The sequence below is a fragment of the Periplaneta americana genome, chromosome 4 (genome assembly GCF_040183065.1).
Source record: "Periplaneta americana isolate PAMFEO1 chromosome 4, P.americana_PAMFEO1_priV1, whole genome shotgun sequence".
NCBI classification, from domain to species: Eukaryota; Metazoa; Arthropoda; class Insecta; order Blattodea; family Blattidae; genus Periplaneta; species Periplaneta americana.
The window spans coordinates 83,135,033-83,155,166 of NC_091120.1; the positions used below are offsets into that span (position 1 = coordinate 83,135,033).

General features: G+C 32.4%; 1 protein-coding gene and 1 long non-coding RNA gene across 6 annotated transcripts in view; one reads left to right on the forward strand and one right to left on the reverse strand.

The window, feature by feature from the left end:
* sr (stripe) overlaps positions 1 to 20,134 on the forward strand; it is a 1,127,550-nt gene that overhangs the window by 1,089,344 nt on the left and 18,072 nt on the right. The window lies entirely within an intron of this gene.
* Positions 3,584 to 5,284, reverse strand: LOC138697991 (uncharacterized). The gene is made up of 3 exons (XR_011331645.1): positions 4,989 to 5,284; positions 4,731 to 4,777; positions 3,584 to 4,393 (listed from the first exon to the last, which is right to left on the reverse strand). It is a non-coding gene; the product is annotated as an uncharacterized lncRNA (long non-coding RNA).

Here is a 20,134-nt window from a genome sequence, read left to right on the forward strand (position 1 = left end):
TATGTAGCCTACAATAAGATCATTTAAAATGATTTTACTACTCTCCAGCCTCTATGTACACGTGTTTATCTTTGTATTTCAAATAATAATAATAATAATAATAATAATAATAATAATAATAATAATAATAATAATAATTTTTTAAAAATTATTTTATTAATATTTTATTTATAACAATAACTTTTATTTTATTTTTATTGATTATAATACCTTGTTAATAAACAGTAATAATAATAATAATAATAATAATAATAATAATAATAATAATAATAATAATACTTTATTGCCAGAACAAAGATACATATTGCTTTTTATATAAACACTCTAGCACCCCAGAAAGAGACGTTACATACTCGTCTCAGGGGACATTCCACATAATGTTAAAACATTTTATTAAATAACAGAATAAAAAGTAGAAGAAGAAGAAAAAACAGATATCACAATAAATGAACTTTAATTTTCTCTCTAAACAGCAATTTTTAATTGTTTTTTTTTAAATAAGGAGCATTAGCAAATTGTAAGTTCAGGAATTCAGCTATTATCATGTTATAAAGCCTTGGACCGAAGTTGTTACTGTGATAAGCTACAGTTGTGATACATTTAGGTTCTGTCAAGCATACAGTATATTGTCTGATCTTTTGGTTTTATATTTATGTGAATATAAATTACATATATTTCGGTTTTTACGTACGAAATTCAATAATGCATTGTTATAAATTTTATGGAAGTCCAATACTTTAAATTTTGAATACAACAGTTTCTGAAGGATAATCAAGAGGTTTCTTAACAATATGTTTATTATTCTTTTATGTAGCAGAGTTATTGGCATGAGGGAGGTACTATAAGCACTACCCCAAGGATATTTGGTTGAAACGTAGGCTATAAATTTGGTAGTGGTAGTAGTAGTCGTGGTAGTAGTAGTAGTAGTAGTAGTAGTAGTAGTAGTACAATAATAATAATAATAATAATAATAATAATAATAATAATAATAATAATAATAATAATAATAATAATAGGCCAACTGCAGTAGTAATTCTTATTGGATGACATATTCTGCTTTTAACTAAACGATAAGATTCCAAAAAGTTAAGATACAAATTTTGCTGTAAATGTCTCTGAAATTGAGTACTTTCCCACATTACTGAAAAAAATGCAGGAGAAAAAAATACAAAGAAAAATTTAATTTATTTGTGTTCGATTTCACACCGTCGTAGGCTCTAATACGAAGTTAAAGGAAAGATGTTCAGGGTGACACTGAAATGGAGATGACCACCCCCAACAAGTGGCTGCGATCAGCTGGGGTGCTTCCCCCTCCAATGGACTCTCCCGACGACTGTCCGATCAATATCGGGGAGACACGCGCGCACTCTCACTTTCGGGCCCCACACTGCACCGCGGTGACGCAACAATGGACACAGTGCGTCCTTCCCAAACCGATGACGTCCGCCGGCTTCCATGCAACCCCGGCGTTCCCATACTATTGGTTCATAACGTCACATATATTTTCAGAGCCTCTGTGTATATGTGTGTGCGTGTGCGCCCCTTTCACAGCCAAGGACTATATCGTCTGTACTACGTGCCCAATTCTGTTTCATTTTTCAACAAAAGAATAATATCTCATTTTGTTATTCTACACTCAAAGAAAATGAAAGATCAAAATGCACGCTTTTGTGTAGATACGTTCATGAAGACAATAACGATATAATAATAATAATAATAATAATAATAATAATAATAATAATAATAATAATAATAATAATAATAACGAAAGAGATTGAATTATTATCGGTCACTCATTTTTAAGCGAGAAAAGTAGAATAGAGACTCGACATCCATTTTTGCGTAGATATGTCTACATGTTTACATTTGAAGAAAACAGAGGAAAAACAATCAAGTCCCTATTCTCATAAGGGAGATGTCATCTTCTAATTTAGTATATTACTGCAAAATTTATGTGTTTTACTTATCAAAACTGGTAAAGGAGTATTATCATCACGGATACAGTCATTCTTTCCTACTTTTTCATTAGTAACAGCAAAAAAATTTGCAGTAGGCTAGGCTAATATCACAGTCTAGTATATACAGCGTTGCTTACGAGATTACACAAGCTGGCGCATAGAGCTTGAAAAACGAGTCTGAAGTGGTTCCCTCGTAATGCCAATTCCGCCGCTCGGAGCGCTGTTCTGCCCTATATATTCATAGCAGAACACTTAAAAGACATTGACATTTGGGACATTTAAAGGACTCACCATTGCTTATTAAATGCTTCGTACAATATTTTATGGACAATAGACGTAATTTGCAAACTTCTACTCCTCAATTATATTACAATAAAAGGCTGTCATTCTTGATATTAAAACATATTACATATAAACTGAGGGACTGTCTGCTCTGTACTTCAGTTCATACACCAAACATTTCCGGAAATAAATTAACTTGACATCTTACATATACGCACTATAGCCTACCCTTTTCACCTAATATTATTAATATTGTTATTAAATAAGATATTGCAACTAATTAAGGTACTGCATTATCTTTAATTTCCTTGAATTCATAATTAAGCATTTGCAAGAAGGCGTAACTTTTCCCTCTCTTTTAAAAAAAATACGAACGTCACAATAATTGAGAAGTATAATTATTACGCGATTTTTTCTTACAGTGGTGAAAACATTTCTATAGGCCTACTGATTAATCTATCGAGCATAGTAATAGTAAACGCTGTAGTATTCTTTTCTGAAGCCAAGATTTTCGCAAGAACTGAAGTGCGACACATGTAAAGATGAGGAAATGCCCCTCTTTCTTTTGAGAAAACTTGTGAAGCACTACTGGACAATATTGTCAAAGATGTTTCCAGTAAATACGAAGTGATTAGGAAACTTAATCAGAAGCCCCTAAATAGAAAAGTGCTGAAAGTGCAATAAACTGGGCCATTTCTTAATTACATATAGAACACTGGAACTGACTATCTACAAGGACCCTCGTGTTATAAATATTATGATTATTTCAGATTGTGATACAGTTATAAGCGTACATTCCTAAAATTTAAAAGTAACAATGAGGATGCCCTATGTTATAGGAAAGTTTTAAACGTGTCATTTAACTTTTTTATGAATTTATACCATTAAGTACGAGAAAAATTCGTACCGGCACCAGGAATCGAACCCAGGACCTCGTACTTAATGGTATAAAAACAAACTGACTAGTCATACTAGTCGAGCAAAATATGAGGTGGGCGAGACCTCATTCATATTTGATACATTTTTTATGAATGATTTCCTGATCAAGATTTTCATTAACTATGTGCCAAACTTTTGAAGTGAAGAGTGCAGTAGAAACTGTTGGACATCTGATCAGTATTTTAATCATGTGCTGGTTACAGTACATTAGATGTCTTCTTGAATATACCTGATGAGGTATGTATATGAAGTTTGTATTGTCAGTATTCAAGTAGTCTACTTATGTATGTAATTTTTATTATCTGCACAGAAAAAATTTAGCTTATGTGATAGTATGAAGTAATCTCTCACGAAATAACAAGGAAGAGAAAGGTGCTTAAATTTAAATATTGAAAACAGGATGATAAGAAGAAAATAATTTTTACTTCCTTTCAATTATTAATGAAACCTGGCCACTCACCATTCGCAGTTGATTTCTATAGTTACAGGTATATTCTTCATATTTTGTAGCTCTCAAATAATTTCTAAAATAAATATTACGCCTACTTAACTCTTGTAAAACGAAATTTTCACTTTCACTTTCAACGGAACACGAACTTATATTCAGTTCTTGTATCTTGCAGTAAATTATCCATTTGTGATCATCTTTCCAATATAACCTCCCATTGAAACGACCACTTAAAATCATGAGCTAGAATTTATTATTTTAAAAACATTTCCACGTACATACTGTTATAATTGTTATGAACCACAATACAAAAGACAACACTGTGAAATTGGATTAATTTACCAAGATCAACATCAATACCGGTAGTATAAAATCACATATAGGCCTAGGCTATATTATTTCATTACTTTATGGTATTAATTAGAAGAATTAATTTTGAAGAATTTACAAATATGCTGAAATAATTTATGACACCTCTTATAGAAATGTAAAAATATGTATGTACATTTTGAAACAATGGGTATAGCACCACTTGAAAATGTTGAGCACTTTAACAGTAACTTATAAATTGTTCTATAGTGTTCATTTAATGTAGCACTTTTAGAATGAAGGTGGTTCACATACATAAGAAGAAATGACGATGGAATGAGTCGAAGACATACAGTTTTCTTTAATTTTTAGCAAATGATGAAGTTGAATATATACTGTTACTTCATATCCTAACATAAGTAGAGTTGCCACCATAGATGTAACACCTCTGTAACACCTGAAATGAATATAAAATAAATTAATGCATTGGTAAAATACAAGAATAAAAAGAAATTAGGCTAGACATAACCTCACAAAATTACAAACACATGCTAGAACAAAAAAAAAAAAAAAAAAAAAAAAAAACTTTACGTATCCGTATATAATAAAACTAGATATTCTAGATATAATTTGATTCACACGATAACCACCTCAGCCTATTTCACAGCAGCCATTAGTTACCAGTTTGAGGTGCATTACCTAATATCATACTAACCTTGTTAAGTTCTCTTACCTAATTCACTGATAATTACGTAACAATACACAGGTCTAAAATACAAATACACATTAATTACCTAATAAGTACAGCATGAAGATAATTCATTACTTTCGTCGGTATTTTCTAAAAGAGAAAGGGAAAACAGTAACATTATCTTCAATGTTTACATCACGTCGTTCACATTTTCATTAGGCCTTTATCAGTAATGCTTGGTAAGTGAAACAATGCATGAAATTATTTTACATTTCGGGTCACATCATTCGAGAGTCGGAAAATGCAATTCGCCACTTTTAACATAGCATTGCTTGTTATATGAGAGAACTTTGACATTTACCTTAACCTATAAAGATACGACGTGTTGGTACAGAGTTCTTCACATAGCAAAACACAGACAATTTTCGAATATAACTTAGCTGAACAAACTTCAAATAACACTGTAATATGCTTGGCATATTTGTAATATTCGTACTCAATGAGTAATGCACAATTAATCGAACTATTTTCACGATGCACAATGCTTTGTAATGGTACTATTCATCATTTCATAGGGCAGAGAGGCGAACCTAGCGGCAGAAATTGTCATGACTCACAGAGACCTACTCTCGATCGTGCTATGCGCCAGCTTGTGTAATCACGTAAGCAACGATATACAGTCACGAAGCTAAATACATAGTAAATTATGCATCCATAGATAGTTGCTAACCACTAGGATCGCTACTATCGCCTCATCACAGACAATGCGAAATAGTACCTGCACAGTCTATTGTTCCTACCACCCTCACAACTCAAGCTTCGTGACTATATACTAGATTACTGAATTAGAAGATGACATCACTCTTAAGAGAATAGCGACTTTGAGTGTTTTTCCCCTGTACTCTTAATTTTTTATTATTATTATTATTATTATTATTATTATTATTATTATTATTATTATTATTATTATTATTATTTATTATTATACCTATTATTTTCAAGAACGACAAAGTTGCATTCTACGATTAATTGAATATTTACTATTGTGGAGAATCTTGATTTAGTCTACATATAATTTCACTTTTTGGAAAAATTTCATATTCAATAATAATAATACATACTTATAAATGACCTTCAAGGAACCCGCAGGTTCATTGCCGCCCTCATATATGCACGCCATTGGTCCCTATCATTCAGTAATAATAATAATAATAATAATAATAATAATAATAATAGTAATGATAATAATAATATTTCGCTTCATAGTCGAGATGTTTCGGTTTAGATAACTTCGTTTTGCTGCTGATGAAGTGCCGTAGAATTCCTTTTAATGTTAGCATTCAAAACTGACACACAAGTAAAATCAATATTTTCATTATTATTATTATAAATTCTACAACAAGGCCTACCTCATGTGCTACTTTTCACTATGATACTTTTTATAAATGAAGTTTTTCACAGCGTGTGGAAGTACGCAGTGTAGACAAAAGAAGGGCTTTCTTTTCATATTATCGCGTTATGTAATACAATTTCAGCTCTGATACCGTCAGTTTCTTGCGAAAGCAAGGATTCAAATCTTTGTGTTTAGTTTAAGGTGTATTGGGTAATGCAGAGCCATCTGGAATTATCCAAGCCTCCAGGATTTACAGTTCTGTATGAACAGTCACATAGTGCTTTAGCACCAATTAAATGATGGCTTTCTCCAAGAAATCTTTATGACAACTAATTAAAGCTAAACAGCAGGGATTTATTGCATTTTGGCGATAACTGTACTTATGACGGTACACCGCCTACGTAATAGCTACTATTTTATTTAGTATTTGTTATCTGAAAGACATAATAACTCGTATGGCAGGAACATGCTGGCAGTCTGTTAGGAGGAGCTGGTTACCGGACAGAACCTGCTACTACCAGGCAGGGGATTCCCTAGACTGTCTACCCCTTCGATAGCGATATCATGAATAACTATTGTTACGTTACTTTTTGCACGCGAGACTGATATTCGTCTCCGGTGAAGTCCAGTTACTGATAATAGTATCACATATCTTTTAAAAGCTGACTTCACCACGTTTCTAGTAGTTTGTAGTAGTAACACATTGCAGCGAGTTATGAGGTCATAGAGATGACGTTTATGGTTTTGTAGCTAATGACTTGTTTTTAACAAACAAGAAAACAGGTTATAGTTATCGGTTTACCAAAATAGCCTACTTCAAATTGGTGGGCTGTAGTACAAGATTTAACGCTTGCGTAAGAGAGTAAAACGTAACACTAAACTTATTTGCAATTTATGAGGTATTGAAGGCTCATATCCTTCTTGTACTACGGAAAATTTTTAATTTAGAAAACACCAGAACAGTGATTCACAGTCTCTCGTCCAGAATTCTGAACAACTTTTAACTCAGATGTTTTGTTTACTCAACTGTCCGAAGACAGGTTTGAACCTCATAAGCGACACCAATTAAATGAAACAACTAAGCCAGGAGATAATGGATAGGGTGACTAGATCCGTTCCTCCTTCAATGCATACATCGCTGACTAGTAATACGAGTATATTACACTAATCAGACTTCGCATGTACTCATTGTTCTTCCTCTGACACATATCGTCGTCAAATGAGATGTACTGCATGATAATAGATGTACATATCAGCCAGAATCTCAGACGTAAACTCAGATTTAACACTACACTTTTTTACTCTGCAATATAATTATTGTTGCATGTTGATTATGTAAATTTATTTTGAAAATTTAATATTTTATTATTATATTAGATATTGATTCTGTATTAATTACCAGAATAAGAATTTATTATAATAATACTGTACAAGAAAATATTCACTTCATAATAATAACAATAATAATAATAATAATAATAATATAATAATAATAATAATAATAATAATAATAAAATAACAATGGTAATAAGTAAATTTTTCCTTCTACTGTTCATTATAAATTCTTGGTAATTATTTTTAGATCAATGGTAATAATGATAATGGCATAACGTTAACAATGAATACTGTATCGTACGTTCAGAAGATCTTAAATACCATCACCATCACCATCACCACCACCACCACCACCACCACCACCACCACCACCAATGATGACGATTATGTTATCACCGAATGTGTCATTATACTGTATAACAGAATAAACAAGATGTAAAAGGTCAAGAAATGGCTATGGGATTTAAATTACATCCATGAGAATCGGGGGATGAGGAAAGAAGAAAAATAAGGGGGGAAATTGTGAAGAAAATTTAAGTTTATTCAGAGTTCTAAAGCCGAGAAAACATAATAATAGTAGTAGTCGCGGTAATAATAATAATAATAATGATGATGATGATGATGATGATGATGATGATGATGATGATAATAATGGGGAAAATGCAATTTAAAAAATCCATTACCGAAGTTTAACTGCGTAGGACCGAACGATTAAACATGATTAAATTGTAATATAAACAATATCGAATGGAGAAGTGAAATTGAAAGGAAAGCGGTAAAATTATTATTATTATTATTATTATTATTATTATTATTATTATTATTATTATTATTATTACGATCGTTTCCTTTTTTTTGTGAACAAGAATAGCATATAGAAAATAAAAAATCCATCTGTATAAAATAATTTCTAAAAATCCTGAAAAATCTTCATAATTTTTGGACCATAAAATTAAGAACCGATAGGCCTGTTTATAAAACATTTTTTAATCGTTCCTTTCACTTCTCATATAAAGGTTTTTTAATAAATGCACTTTATTTAATTCACCCTTTTATATTGATGAATTTCAATTATTACTCCAAGGAGTATCTTTCCTAACAGTAGTGTTACACTATTACTCGATTAATAAGCTATTTTCTATCACTTCTCTTACAGAACTCTCTCCCCTCACAATCCTGTCAGCCAAGTTAACCGTATTGGTAAGCTGGAAGCCCGATTATGCTAAATTAGAGCCACTGAATTTCTTAAAACATTGATCGAGTTGAACTTTCCTCGATCATGCGACCCTCTGAACATGGAAGTAAATAAATCGCTTTATGCATCGAGAGCAAAATGTATAATATTGCAGGAAAACAGGCATTTTATTGCTATATATCGACTAATAAAGTGCGATTTCATGCTGAGGAAAAGTTGTGGGCCATAAACGATTCATAAGTTTGCATGGCAACCCCGAAGGTATGAAGACTTTTTCTACCATTCCTTTCTTCCCCCCCCCCCACTTTTCACCCAGTGAATCCTTTTAAGCTGCACAAAACCTGGAGTGGAAAGGACACGAGAGATACTGAATTTCAAACATGTTTCATATAGTTTTGCTCCCAGTCTTGGAAGCAAACTTTAGTCTAACCATATCGAGGACAACTTAAATGTTGCATGTCTTAAAACTATAGGCTTCACTTTTATGTGAGGAACTACAAGCATGATTTTTTGTCTTGGTTTAAAATTGAAAATCCTAAATGTACAATGATATCGTGTGCAGGAATTCCAGTGTGCAGGTTCCAGTTATGTACTATAACGACCTCTTTGGCCTCTGTTTGTCTGGCACGGTGAATAATTCCATTTCTGAGCACCTATGAGTCTGAATTCATTACTGTCAATGATGCTACGATAGCGTGAGAATGGTAGTCTTCAGAGAGATCTTCAATTTAACATGGAACTCTGAACCTTGGTGGAATTGTATTATTTCTCATATTAACGAAGTCTAGATCATTCCCCCAGTACGAGAACAGCAGTTTTCCTGTGTATCAGTCTTTCTACTTTGTGCTGATCGGGGATAGAACTAATAAAATTTGATATGGAAGACGTATAACCTGTCTACCAAACTGTCACTGTAATAAATTTGTTACACTTTTTGTAAGAAATAACATAAATATTGTTATAGGCCTAATTAAAATTTCATTAATTTTTTTTTGAACGTATGACGTCTCAAAATATTCTTTTCGAATTTGTGTCAGGGTATGAATCTTGATACATTTTGATGAAAGAACCGAAATAGTCAGATGGATAGGCCTAATTGTTGTCTTCACATTAAATTTTCAGTACCTTTCATTATTACTATCATTATAAAACAATTCCCCATGTTTTATAGTTACTGTGAACATATTTTGCATTATGTTTCCTACAATAGCTTCGATTCTGTCCTAGATTCGATGATTCATTTGGTTAACACCCTGAAATATCTCTTTTTGTTTTTGTCAAACCAGAAAACTGTGAAGTCCACACTGGAGTAACGGTCAGCGCGTCTGGTCGCGAAACCAGGTGGCCCGGGTTCGATTCCCGGTCGGGGCAAGTTACCTGGTTGAGGTTTTTTTTCCGGGGTTTTCCCTCAACCCAATATGGGCAAATGCTGGGTAACTTTCGGTGCTGGATCCCGGACTCATTTCACCGGCATTATCACCTTCATCTCATTCAGACGCTAAATAACCCAAGCTGTTGATAAAGCGTCGTAAAATAACCTACTAAAATAAAAAAAAAATAAAAACTGTGAAGTCTTGTAGCATATTTGTAAGTTTATATGTTTGAAAAGGTTTGAGTTCTTCGAACTCAATAATAACCAACCTTTTATCGAATGTGAGCTTGCTTTTCAGTTGATCTGAAATAAAATTAAAAAAAAATATATTTTAAAACAAATGGACAGTGTTTTTAAATCATCAGGCATATGAGATTCACGGTGTGTAATTAGTAATTCTTTATTTGATGTTCCCCTCCTTTACAAAAATTTTTCAGAGGTGATTTTAATACAGATTTAGTGGAACAACAACAAAATGAAAATGAGATAGAAAATCGAAGTACATAGGGAAAAATTGTTTTTTCCTCATTTTGTCTACTGCAAATATCACAGGATCTGTAGGGCCTGTATTTTGATTACCTGAATCGAAATAGATATTTATCTGTCTTTAAATAGGGTCTTAATGTGTTTCCCTGGCTCTGAATTCCCTTAACCCTTAAATTAATAAAGTATCCTATAGGATACAACAGGTTAATAGGCTATGTGCTGTAATTTTAATAGAATAGAAAAAAATTGGTAGGAAAATTAAAATTTCACAATACCATAATATTGCACAACATAAAATATGAACATTGCAATAGGTGTTTTCTTTACAGTCCGACACGGTTTAATAAACTAGTGTGAGAAATGAAGTTTCGCCAATTTAAGGGTTCAGCAATGCTCTTTCACTACTAATACCGGACAGCTGTATACTAGCAGCATTGGCGTGAGTGCGAAAAATCGGTGACCTGACATCTAGCGCAGAGGAATGGAATTACGTCCACATATACAAATATTAACATAGCGAGATTCGGACTATTGTTTAAAACGTGAGTTACTAATGTGGAATTATATATGAAACACTTAAGAAATGTTGAATAATATTTAATGTAAAATTATTATCTTATATCAAAGCCGCATATTATGAGAAATATTGCATACTTCATATTACTTTCCGTAATTGTTACATATTTTTTCTTTGGTTTACCGAGACAAAATCAATCTGATATTAGGAATGAATTTACAGTAATGTTTTACATACGCATTGCTGACAACTGATAAAATTGATAGTAATCTGATATTGTAATAATTAGTAAAGGCATGCGGACAACAATAAAACTTGATTTGATAAAACCTTAAAATCCAATACATTTTAACTTCTATTTATTTATTAGGTCTAAATAAAAAAAAAACTAATTTGTATTTTTCTATCAACACAAAGACGAAGGAATTAGGCCAGCTAAAGAATGTTGTTGACTTATGTTTTATGAACTGTCGGAAATCGAAAGTACGATTTGGAGCAATTTGTAATGCTGTAATTGTCACAATTATAAACAGCACATATACACCCTGACATTTTAACACTAGTACTAATTCATAAAACTATTAACAAATTAATTAGCCCAGCAACAATATACATTGCAGTTGATTACAGCTTGTTTCGCGAGTATCTCCATCCCGGCAGGTAGGTAGCAGTACCATCGTCGTTCGCATGTAAAACTGCTAGCTGTCCGGTATTATTATAGTAAGGTATTTGCTTTCACAATGTTGTTTACATTAACTAGGACAAAGTGCCAGCATCTTGCACTTTAATATTATTATTATTATTATTATTATTATTATTATTATTACTATTATTATCTGTAGTAGTAGCAGCAGCAGCAGTAGTACAATCTAGTGTATACAGTCACGAAGCTTGAGTTGATGAGAGTACTAGGAACAGTAGACTGTGCCGGTACTATTTCGCATTGTCTTCGATGAGGCGATAGTAGCGATCCTAGTGGTTAGCAACTATCTATGGATGCATATTCCCTACGTATTGAGCTTCGTGACTGTATATACTAGACTGTGGTAGTAGTCTCAAAAGCTAGGAGGCGATAACAAAACACGATTGTCTACTATATCTTAGTGTAAAAATTAACAAGCAAACTGTATAACAAATCTGTTGAGTCTTGACGCCAGAGACTTGTATAATTGCAGGCTACGACTACCCAATACACACGTAAGTGTAATCGATTAATTTTCAGTATAACATTTTATCTGTTTGATAAACACTGTTAGCAACTCGAGATAACTACGCTATCTCTCACTCGGTGGTAATGTTTCACACAAGGGACACGATATTAACCTAATGCTTTTACAAACTGTTGGATTGTTCATGGAAGAATTCTTGTCACGTAACAGGTTAATAATAATAATAATAATAATAATAATAATAATAATAATAATAATAATAATAATAATTATCATTATTATTATTATTATTAATGATAATAATAATAATAATTATAATTATTATAATTATTATTATTATTATTATTATTATTATTATTATTATTATTATTATTATTACTTCAAGGCACCGAAAAGAGTCTCGGTGTAAAGTAAGTTTATATCACAATTTTTCTGTTGAAGTAAACCATCGTTTGATACCCCCAGATACAGAGAGATGTGATGTTTGAGTAATAACATTTTCTCCCAATACTAATTTGTACCATTCCCACTCATTCATTTTCTTCTAAATGTATTCATTATCACAGATCACGACATAAGGAAAGTTTTTCACTCACCAGTTAATGAGGAATGTATGTGTACAAAATTGAAATTTTATGACTTTCATAGAAATCGCTGAGTTCTTTCATGTAACAGAGAATATAATAAAAATATAATTTGAATATATATAGTACAAAATAAATCTGACGGAGCTAAGGCCAGCAGATCATCTCTTCCGCCCCTCCAGACTCTAATTGAATACAACAGCCTTACATTACGGGTATAATAATAACCTAGAACTTAACAACAATAACATGACAGCGAGTAGTAATAGTAAAATTAAATGATAAAAGTTACGTAGAAGTAATAAGAACACCGATAGAAGTAGTAAGAAAATTAATACTACCTAATATCATGAGGTAATTTGGATATTCTTTCTGTTAATATATGCGTAAGCATTAAAAAAATTGAAACAACTGCTAATGGAACGAGAATTAATTGATAAATTCTACTTTAGTTTGTTTTTACTTAAATTCTTTTGATGTCTGACACCAGGGTGTGAATTAAGATTTCCGCTGAAGAAACGTAGATAGAGAATACCACACATAAAATTATTATTATCCTCATTCGATACAGCTCAACGCTTGGTCGCACTGAGTTGCTTGTCTTGTATCTTGATTATAATAAATAATTATTATATCAATGACCAAGCTTAATGTAAGATGTGTAATTCCTAAGTTATTGATTGTTGTCAGCTTGCTGGTGATGACAATACATCAATATTATTTTCTTTGCTTACTTTATACTTTATAAAGCATACTCGTATTAAAACAATTATATTTTGTGAGGGAGATAGAAGTTATCCCTGGCAGGGTTGTTAATATGAATTTATGAGAGGGGGATAACTTTCCAACAGGGGGGAAATCCCCCATCCCCCCGTTAATTCGCACCCTGTCTGACACACTATGGTATTACTCGGTAGGAAATTTCAAAGCTGAGAAACAGTTACTGTGAAAGAAGAAAAGTATGAGGATGTTCGGTGAGACGGTATGGATAGTGTGTCTAGATTATGGTGGGTGGATACTTATAAGAAAATTCTTCAATTTTTGTAACATCAACTCAGATCGGTGTAGGTATTCGAATTTGCAATAAGTAGGCTATGCTCATTCAATATAAACATGACATTGCTGTATTTTCCACAGTCAAATAACATTAAAAAATACTATATTTGAATTGTCATGAGATAAACTTAAGAAAAAATGATATAGGTGAAATGAATTTGTAAGAGAATGTATTGAAATGCTGAAGTGTAGTTTCCTAGTGAACGATGGGGGATATCTGAGAATTAAGGTAATTGAAGTCTCATGGGTGAATCAACAGGCAACTTGTGACCCCCTTTGAACGGAATGTACCACATCGTATTCCTGGACAGCACGCCACTGATCTTTTACGTCTGGTATGCCGCCTAGCGTCTGGGACACACATCCATCTCGCCGAGACGTCAACATCGATTGCTGAAAATCAGCGGCGTTGCCAACAAATCCCTGAACACCCCTCCCAATCTCATTCGTGCTAATGCCATCCAACGAAATTTAGTCCAAGTTATTCAGTTTTCATGCGTATTGTTATTAGTAGGACAATTAGCTTAAAAAGACGGAGATTCAGAAAAACAATTGATTTTTATTTAGAAAAACTTCTTTATTTATTCGTTTTGCTTTTCATTATTTTTTCTCAAAATAATGGAAACATTAGTTGCATAATCACAGAGATTGTTGTTTTAAGAAAGCGTTTAATATAGGTCTATTATGTACATGGACAAGTACAGTATTTGCTAATACAAATAAAATGTACGGTATATTATTAGATAAAAAAAAATCCAATTTAAAGTAAACAAAAAGTTTTATTGGTTTATTGTAGGTTGAAATTTGATCTCTGTTATATTTTTAATTTGAATTTATGAGATTACGGCATTGATTTAGCACATGTCAGAGGTTATGACACAGAATTTGACGAAAATAAATTTCGGAATGAATTATAAGGTCCAAACAGACACTGGACTAAGTCCATAAGTAACCCTCATTAAATTGACAGATTGGCTTTGCTATCGATGATATCCTTTAGATGTTTAGAGTAAAACCACCGTCTAATATATAGTCACGAAGCTCAATACGTAGTAAATATGCATCCATAGATAGTTGCTAACCACTATGATCGCTACTATCGCTTCATTACAGACAATGCGAAATAGTACCTGCACAGTTTATTGTTCCTAGTACCCTCATAAACTCAAGCTTCGTGACTGTATATACTAGGCTGTGGCAAAACTTTGTCCATCTCTGTATTTTATTAACGACAGTGAATCGAAAAACAATATAACCATATCAGAAAAAACGGCATGATGCCCAAAAGAATCCTTTTTCATCATATTTACTAAAAAAAAAATAATAATTTGAATATGCTGGGATACGATTCCGAATCTTCTGCAAGGAAACTCCATGTAATAACTAGATTCGGATACGCCGAGCTGATACGTAGATCTTGTCAGCAATTGTAAATTATGTGGTCTGTTTCCCCTTCAAATGTGAATATAATATGTACTGTATTTCATTTTTTTTTATCTAAGATCTTCAGTATTCAGTTCAATATTAAGGGTAAAGTTCTTTGTTTTAATATTAAATTACCTGTTAACAAAGGGACCAAATTTCTTTCCTCCTCATCAAGTCCTGTGAGATTTGTGGTGAACAAAATGGTTGTGGGAAAGGATTCATGGAAATGTCATTCATCAATTATTGCAATATATTTTTGAATCTACCCAACATAAGCATTTAAAGAACTTTTTACCCATTATATTGTTAAAGAATTATGAAGTCTAAGTGGAAACTTCTCCAACTTCCGATTTCCGAGTATTCAAGCTTATTGGATTACTTTTACAGACTGCTTCAATGCAAATAGAAGTTGAACTAGTACGAGGAAATGAAGCAAATGTTATATAATCAAAATTAAATCTGGGATAAGCCTTTTATTATTCAGGAGCAGAGATTCTGAGCAAAAAGTTGACCGGGGTCAATGACATTTGTTTGTCTGGAGTACGAAAGATGGATCGATAGCAGGGGGCTCTTGGTACGTACATGGAGCATACAGGGTGCATTCATTCCCGGGCGAAATTATCTCCTTTCGGAAACTGAGGCTGCCAGCCAGGATTTCATGAACTATTAATGTGTTATTCTAGGTGGTTTGTTGACGGATATTTAAACCCAGCTCAATGAACCTCTCATTAAGGGACCTGATTTCGATACTAGGCAGATCTTATGAAACTCGTGACGGAAAGCCTGCTTCGGGAAAGGTTTTGTCAGAGTATTTCGTTTCCTCTGCCATTATCTTTCCTCCAGTATTCCATTGTTACCGTTGCAGTTTATAATCTCATGAATGACATCTGTAATTTTATAAGGAATGTTAAATCAAGAATTGCTGTTATAGAAAATATTTAGCATCAGACGCGTTATGTCCGTATTTTAATGCAAGAAAATTAGTGTCTTGAGTTGAAATGGGTTCTTACACGCAATGTTTAAGCTACTCTACGGTGTTCGCTTTTATGTTCAAAAACTTATTATGAAACACTTGCAATTTCTTAGCTTTATTCAGTACAGGATAAAACATACAGAAAGAAATTACACGAATACGTTAATAGAGTTATTAAAAGTGAAACTGATTAAGTAACGTAATTATTAGTCACATAAAATATAATTGTATACAATTCTTCACAAAGGCTAAGGAAAAATGCTTTCATTAACGTATAAAAATTCTTAAAAGAGTCTTTGATACTTACGGAGTATTTTATATATAGTAAGTTTTAGAATCTGAACACAGATGCCACACACAATTTTTCTTCTCTTTCTCTCTAAAGACATCTGCTTAATTCAATCACTGATGCAGAATTCAAAACTTCCAGATGTCAGTTATTTACGGTTACTGTATCGAAAATTATAGATTTTTGTCATGTTGCAATCAGGAGATACTGTTTTACTTTAATTTTCCATTGATTTAAGGGGTTAGGTACAGCTTACAGCAGTAAAATTTTGGAAATATTCAACATTTTTTCCCTCCTATACTGTATCTTGTAGAATAATGAAAATTAGTTTATGTAAAACACTGTCCTGCTACAAGAAAAAAATATTTTTACGATTAAAAAAAAAAATATTTACATTTTTTTTTTTCCAAAATTCAGTTCACTGTGTAGTGTTGAAGTGTTGTCCACACAACTCAAAAACTATCCAACATTCTGTGATGAAATTTTTTGTATGTATTTATGCATGTCATATTTACAATATGATGCAAGATCACTACTCTACCTTTGATAGATTGTCTGATAAAAATAAATTCATTTTTAAAAATTGTCAAATATCAGTATTTTCTTTTAACACAAAATAAAAAAATATATATATTATTTATTAAAGAATGTAGTTAAAAGAGCATGATATTGTAAACATGAGTTTCAGCAATAAAATAAAAGAGAGAGAGAACATGAAAAAGTTAACAAGTTTATGAGTTATGAGGGAAACACTTCATCACTGCACAGGGAACTGCCATCATTTTGAATTTTGAAAAAAAAAAAATATAGATATAAATAATTTGTTTAAAAAGTAAAAATATTTTTTTTCATATAGCAGAAGGACAGTGTTTTACATATACCAATTTTCATTATTGTACAAGATACAGTAATGGAGGAAAAAAAATGTTGAATATTTCCAAAAATGTTACTACTGTAAGCTGTACCTAACCCCTTAATTTAAGGTGTCTTCTGTGATGAGTAATTGATAATGATAATTGATTACTTGGCGCCTTTTTAAAGCTGCAAATTATTTTGAAGAACAAAATATGGCGATAGTGAAGCAGTTGCGATGTGAGTAGTAGGTAAAACAGAAGTAACCACAGAATACCTTTTCCATCTCGGTGTAAAGTGATGGACAAAAGGGAAGATTGCAATGAAATCAGCTTCAGGATTATTTACAATATGTTAATTACGATTTTTGCAGTACTGTACTCTGTGGCGGTGCTAGCCAACAATCTGTAGTGTTTCAATTTTGCATAATATAATATATTTAGGCCTACATTTTAATTAGAGGATATGGTAATAGGAAGCAAACTAATGTAGCTCTTCCTCCCAGTTCTTTCATCCAGTTTCTACCATGACAGTATGAATCACAAAGCCTAAACATTTCATTCATGATAATATTGCTGACAATCAGTTGTTACGAAAGAGCATCAGCGTAACCTTTGCGTGTCATGTAAATTCACAAGTACGGATTTTGTATGCTCTGTAAAAAAATGCTGCAGCTGTTGATTATCTTTGTGGAAATTCCGCACACTTACTCTTTAGGTTGAGAATTATAATCTTGTTTGCTTCCTTCAGTAAGATTAGAATCAAGAATACTCTACAATAAAGATAAACTCAGAGATAATTTTATGACGTGTTTCTGCTATCGCAATTTTTGCAATCAAATTACGTACTTAAATACCAAATAAATTCATTCAAATGCGATTAAAACCATTATCACAGTGACTATCCATAATGTCATGCTAAATTACATATTTGATTCTTGCGTTTTAAGGCGTAAGTCTAGCGGACAGTTTTTTTTTTCTCTGGATACTCCAGCAGTGCCAATCATTTCTCCAGAACTCACAATAAACTATAATTGTGCAGACAGTTCAAAACTCTAGCTTACAGTAAGTGTATAGTTTCTAGCTATAAATTTGATGATTCTGGATTCAGTTCAAAGAAAGAAAATGGAAATTTATCATCCATTGGAACTTAGTGTCTTGTGTTCCATTACTCTCTCAGGCGGCGCATTTCGTCAACCTCGTAGCACATCGAGAGAGTATCATTATTTGTAAAAAAAAAAAAAAAATACTGATTCACTATCCTCTTTAAGTTCATATCCAACTAACATCAACATAATGCTTACAACAAACTATTTTCCTTGAATGTTTAGCACTGTTTATCTTAACAGAGTGTTTCATTTGGCTTGTTTCCTGTTATTCACTGAAAAAAAAAAAAAAAACATAATATATCTTCAAAACTCTTCTGAAGAAACTGGTCCGTCACTAGTGGCCTTTAATCATGTCTTTCCTTGCCTTTCTTGCCACACCCTCAGCAATCATCAGATACCTAACTCATAGCCTATCTCTACTATAATATTCTGGACATTTCAGCCCACGACTTTTTGGTCAAATAGTTTTGCCTTGTCTGGCCATTGAACCATGAGTACAGTAATTGATTGCCTTTAGTTTAACAAACTGAAAACATATAAGGATTTCAGAGTGAAATATTTACAAGACTCTTCTTGCTAGCAAATTATTTAGGTGAAAAATTGCCCCATTCTTTGATACCCTGATCACAGGTAACTTTCTGAGAAAATGTAACACGTGGTATAGGGAATCGTGGGCAGGAGGTACAATCGCAGATGATTGGAATCATTACATAGTGGTCACATATTTGGTCCGAATCTAGAAGTCTAGCGTGGATTCACTGAAACGTTCATAGGCTGCACTTCCAAATACAGAAGAGAACAGATCCCTCTTAACGTCTTTACGGTAACTCTCCATGTATCATTCTTACGAATTTTCGTGGAATTGTTTAATTATTTCAGGCACATTTTTAATTTGTTCCTATGAATTGTTAATTTTAACGTTCATTTGTCACCATCACTCCAGTTTCCTAATCTGTAGGACTGGACTTCAGTTCCAGGTACTGATATTGTGACTGAAGGAATGAAGTCAGTGACCTCCACCCTCTAAGAGGAGCTATGCCACATCATATCCAACGTTTACACTACACAAAATAGTCTTGATTAGACAATGTCCTTAAGGGGGATATAGGCCTATAGGTTTGAGGATAAAAAAGTCATTTTTCAATTTATTTTTATATAGAGATTGGACATTCAACTTTATGTCAGTGAAGGAATTTTTACGATATATGCAATATTTTGGTAGGTATGACCATGAACGTACGAGCGTGCGCTTATTTAGCTCTCAACACATAAGGTGTATTTAACGTTTATCTCCCATAATTTGTATTTTTCAAAACCGTTTATGTGATAACTCGGTAGGTTTTTAAAACACCGCAGTAAAATTTTGCATGCAACTGTCTTTCATACTTCTGAACAAGATGAACTACAATTATTGCTGTAAAATTTATAGTTTATTTTTTTTAAATACCTAAAAACTTTAGAAATGTAACTTCTCATAAGAAATTAAAAAAAAAAATACTTCTGTTGTAGACATTTCAAAGATTGTAGTTCATATTGTTCATTTGACATTCAGGATTAAATAGAAAAAAAGAATAGCTCAGAAATATTCATATTTGTGGACATTATCATGAAAACGGCACATCAGTGCACAAAAACCGCCGCATTTTTGTTTTGATAATTACTCATAATGGTGAAAGTTTTAGTAAAATCTGAAAATAGTCTATAAATTGCAGAAGCAGTGAATACTGAGCATGTCAAATTGCAAGGTGAAAGA